The following is a 5,716-nucleotide window of genomic DNA, read 5'->3' on the forward strand; positions in this document are numbered from 1 at the left end:
TTAATAATGTGTATTTCTGCATCCTCTTCTTATTTAGGCTTATCAGAGATATGTTTGTTTTGTTATATTTTTCTAAGAAAAAAATAGATTTATTGATATTTTGTTATATTTTTCCCCACTTCACTGGTTTCAGATTTTGTTTTTATTAACTTCTTGTTTACACATTCTTAGGTTTATTTTGTTATTCTTTTTATCATCAAAGTTTGCATCATTAGCTTTAAATTTTGTCCTTTTTAAAAAGTATTCCTTTGAAATATAAATCTCTGCTGCTATCTTCTCATTTTAACTTACATACATGCTTAAGAAATTACTTTACACAGTGGTCCAAATAATACTAAAGCCAAAATACCTCACACATTGAGTTTAGTTGATCCCAAGGCAATCTATATTCCCTATCCTGATCATAGTCTATCTAAAGACATGTATGGGGCGCCTGGGTGGGTCAGTCAGTTAAGCGTCCGACTTCGGCTCAGGTCATGATCTTGCGGTTTGTGAGTTCGAGCCCCGTGTCCCGCTCTGTGCTGACAGCTCAGAGCCTGGAGCCCGTTTCAGATTCTGTGTCTCCTTCTCTCTCTGCCCCTCCCCTGTTCATGCTCTGTCTCTCTCTGTCTCAAAAATAAATAAACGTTAAAAATTAAAAAAAATATATAAAGACATATGTGTTAAGAAATAAGCTCATATATCAGATAAGTATTAGAGCATAAATAAGCAAAGGATAAAGTGAAGCTAGAAATACACACCAAAATTAATGGGCTCAAAATAAGAAGCATGCAGGCTTCCCTCATAAGTAAACATCTGAATAGTATTTTACACCAACAAAAGACATTTCCAGGTAAGTAAGATAATACAGAAGGGAAATCCCAGGTAGTTAAAGATGACAACTTATATCAAGAGCAGAAATTGTTAGAGAATTTCCAATTTTAGGAAGTGTAAATAATTCAGTGTATGAAGATCATGGATACTGGGTTAGAGATGTAACATCTAGACAGAAAGCTTAATAGATTGAATAGACTTAGACCAAAGCATAATGGATCTTAAATGTCAAGTTGATCAGTTAGATTTATTCTGAAACTAATGGACATATTACCAAAAAATTTCAAGCAAGTGAGTGACATAGTAAAAATTATTGTTTAAGAAAATCCTGATAGATGTGTAGAATGCATTGGATGCAAGGTATTTCAATAATCTAGCCTAAATTTATTCATAAGCATAACTAGACTGTAAAAGAGGGATAAAAAAAGGGGCACAAATGCTTCAGATATTGTAGACATAGCATCGATCATACTCAGAACATGAGTATGAATGAAGGACTAAGGAGAGAAGACAGAGAAGTAAAGGTTGATTCAAACCTTATTTAAATTTGTGGCAAGTGGATTGTAAAATGAAGACAACCTTAGAAGGGTCAGATTTTACTATTAAAATTGTGAGATTCAATTAGACTTGGAAATCAGGTATCCTGGATTATTAAATTGATGGTTGATACCACTGAAACTAATGGAGAAGAAAGTTTTATTAATGATGAACATAATATAATGTCTAATATTAGGTCACATATGACAATATTAGGTCACTTTTTTTACATGTATGGTATTATTAATGGTTTGGGCAGGGTGAATTCCATAGCACATAAATTGGAAACCACACTGCTGTGGATTGAAAAGTGAATAGCAATGAGGTAAAAACACTAAGGACACTTCCAAGAAGATTGACTCTACTGTTGGCCATAGTAATTTTCAGTTATGCAAGATGAGTAAATCCCAAGATCTACTGTATAGCATAGTGCCCGTCATTAATAATACTGCATCATATACTTCCAAGAAGATAAATCTTATGTTAAGTGTTTCTATCTCAAAATTATAGCAAATACATAAAGAAGGTGGGAGGACATTTTTGGAAGTGATGGATACCTGTATGACACAGATTATGGTGATGGTTTCCCCTATCTCTAAATTCATCAAGTTGTGTACATTAAATATGTACAATAATTTGTATGTCAATCATACCTCAATAAAGTGCCTTAAAAAAAAGGATTGGCTTTAAAGGAGTGAAAGAAAGGATGTGTAAGAATGAGGAGGATGCTTTGGATTTCTGTTATTTTTTTAAATTGTAGAATATATTTGATGACGGAACAAAGTAAGCAAAAATTAAGGCAAAACAAGTTAATTTTTTTTAAAACAAGTTAATTTTTGATAATTCAAATAAAAATTATGTGAGCCAGGTTATATTTATTACTACAGTACATTAATTCATGGATGCCAAAATTTAGGTTTTTTGCAGTATGAGAAAATTTTGGAAAGTCATTAAAACACCAAATTTTGGTCCATAAAAATCGATCAAATAATAGTGCAAAAGAAGTCTGGAGCACATTATTGATTTTCTATATATATAGGTGAATAAGGAGAGACTAAATCTCATAGCTGTAGAGCTAATATTTAGGTACTTTTTGGGGGGCATAGTACAGGGATTGGTAACAAAGATTTTGTTTTGGTACATGTGTCTTATTCTCTGTAGCCATACTATTTGGTTTCTAATTCCACTCTTAGCTATTTCACACTGGGAAAATTACTTAAATTTTAATATCTACCTTCTCACCTGTACAATACAAATAATACTTTGCCTCCTTCACTGATCATTGTGAAAGGTAAATGGCATAAGACCTTGTCTATTGTAAGATCTCAATATATTATAGCAGTTTAATTGTTATTACATGGTTTCCCAGATCTGTGTCAGTCCATTTTCTTCTTTTATATGGTTCTACAAATTGTCTTTATTGGTTCTCATAAACTGACTGTTGTCTTCTTAAGCAGATACTTCTTCAGTACTTTTATTACTACTTGTGTAAGAAAATTATGTTTTACAATTTTGTTATGCTACCAAATAATTTATTATATTAGGCTTTTTGATAGGGTGTTGCAAAGCTTTTATTCTCTTCTTGAATTCTTAAGTTCACAAATGGTGAAAAGTGGTACTTGTTTACTGTGGAGCATTTCAGTCTCCCTCTCAGGGATCTTGGTGCAAAAGAGGACAGTAGGAACACAAACTGTGAATCATCACACTACAAAGAATCTTCCAGCCACCCCAGCTTTTAGCATCTCAGCTGGTCAGCCAAAAAGTACAGAAGTTAAAATTTTAGAACTGGTAGCACACTATTTCCCACTCTGAGCTTGTAACATCATAGTCTTGATGCTAGGCATTAGAAAGATCAGGCTTTCTCGTTATTTTTTTCAAATTAATCTTCTACAGCAGTGCTGTCCAGTAGAACTTTCTAAGGTGACAGAAACGCTCTCTACCCCTGCTGTCCAAGATGGTAGTTACTAGTTACATGTAGATATTGAGCAGTTGAAATGGGCCTAGTGTGACCAAGAAATTAAGTTTTAAATTGTATTTAATTCTAAGTAAAAAAAAAAATAAGTTGAGGGGTGCCTGGGTGGTTCAGTTGGTTGAGAGTCTGACTCTTGGTTTTGGCTCAGGTCATGATTTCATGGCTCATGAGTTTGAGCCCCTTGTCAGGCTCTACTCTGACAGTACAGAACCTGGTTGGGATTCTCTTTCTCCTTCCTTCTCTGCCCCTCCCTCTCTTTCCCTCTCTCCTCCCCCCAAAAAATGAGTAAATAAACATTTAAAAATAAGTGGAAATAGCTACATATGGCTATTGGCTACTGTATTGGACTGCAAAGTTGTAGAGTTATTTTCAACTTTCAAAAGTTTACTTCTAACAGTCACGTCATTTTTACAAGCATGCCTGAATGGAAGATTATTCTCTAAACTGAGAACCTTTATACTTTATTCTTAAAGTCATGGTTAGTGATTCTATGCAAAATGACTGATAGGATTGTCAATCTTTTCCACCCCTGGCAAGGTCCTGGCATTTTATTGATGATGTTAACTCTGTACCTGAACCCATCTATATCCCAAGGAGCTCTAAATTTCTATGTCCACATTTGACATGGTTTAAATGATCGTGGCCATTCCATTATCTGTGTGTGTGTGTGTGTGTGTGTGTGTGTGTGTGTGTGATCAAGGGATAAGGCATGTTGAAGGACTAGTGACATGGAGATCCAGGAAACCAGCTAGCATTAAGACTGAATTCACCTACAGAGATTTCACTCTCAAGGAGAGGCTCTGAGGAAGTTGACAAGGAAATGATGATGTCTCTCCAGGCTGTGAGAACACCAATTTCGTGTGTTTTTAACATTTCAGTGGTTATTTTAGTAATGTTCTTGTTCTTTTCTAGATGAAAGGAAAGTTTGTGAATATATCTGAGGGAAAATTAATTATAGTGTTCGTTAATGTTAGCCTTTATTATTAAATATTTCTGCATTTGTTTCATTGTCAGAAATGTGAAATTTATATACTAACTCTCTAAGATGAAACCAATCAGAAGACAATGTTCTGCCTGTTCCTTTAGGTCATTTCCTCTTTTGTTATTGCTATTGCCTGTGCTTCTTCATTGTGTAGCCAGCTGTTCACTTACATTGCACGTTGCAGAGACAAGCCAGTTCAATAGAATTCTGCAGCTGACAGTGTTTGATTAGCATGGTTTGTGAGAAAATTGCCCATAGTCAGCATAGAAGAAACAATAACAGTGGAAGCCCTAGCACTTTGCTTTTTAAAATAAAGTCAGTTTAGATAAGAGTGTGACCCAGCCTGATCTATGGGAGCAGGGGGAGAGCAACCTAATTTCTGTTGAAAGCAGCAAGTCCATAATTATTGCATGATTTAGAATAGTTGTAGGAAGAGTTATCAATTAAAGCAGGCTAGGCAGCCACTTGGCTTGTTAGCTGAGAATCTGGTCAGTAAAAATCAGTTTAGAAGGAATTAATTAAGGTAATTCCTCTAAGGAGGTCCTTGCCATGGCTTTGGTTTATAGAACTGGAGTTCACAGAATGATGGTAAAAAAAGAAAGAAGTAATTAAACCATCAAATTCAAAGTGGTGAGAGAGCTGCAAAGAATAAAATAGTTTTGTAGATGGGGAATTGCTAATGTTGTACAGGCCTGAGGATGAAAACCCAAACTACTATGGGCTGTTGTCACATTCTAAACTAGATACACAATAAATTTAGCATTTATATTTTATATTTTAAATTTCAAGCTTTTAGCAAAAACATGGTACATGGTTTAAAAAAAACCCTGAGTAATAAAGAGAACAGGAACAGGGCACCAACTATAATGTTTTGGTAGGTGACTGGAATGTGCCAAATGTTAGTGGAATCAGACTAAGCAGCACCAATAAAAGATGTTCTCAGACATACCCTTCTATGGTTTTGAAGGGTGACAGACCCTTATCAGGAGCAGAGGCCAATTTATACAACATTGTGTGCTTGCATGAAGTAGACATGAAAAAAATGTTGAGTTTACCTGAACAAAAATGAATAAATTGGTGTCTTTCAAGAAATGATAGGTATGTTTCCTTCATTTTCTTTGGTCTACTTTAACATGATGGCATTTTAGGCAACAGAATATCTTTGAAATAGACTTCTGATATTTTTTAATATGTTTGTTTACAGAGATTCCATAAATATTCTCTGCAAATGGAAAATAAGCGAAAAAGATTGCAATAATTTAGCATTTTGCCTTTGATTCTCCTCCAGCCATGTCCCTTCTCATTTCAAATCTAACTTTGAATTGGTTACAATTCTCCATAACATAAAATTATAGAAAAAGATTGTGAATAGTGTCATTCTTCATGTTTAATACTTTATGTACTGTTGGAAT

The sequence above is a fragment of the Prionailurus viverrinus genome, chromosome A1 (genome assembly GCF_022837055.1).
Source record: "Prionailurus viverrinus isolate Anna chromosome A1, UM_Priviv_1.0, whole genome shotgun sequence".
NCBI lineage: Eukaryota > Metazoa > Chordata > Mammalia > Carnivora > Felidae > Prionailurus > Prionailurus viverrinus.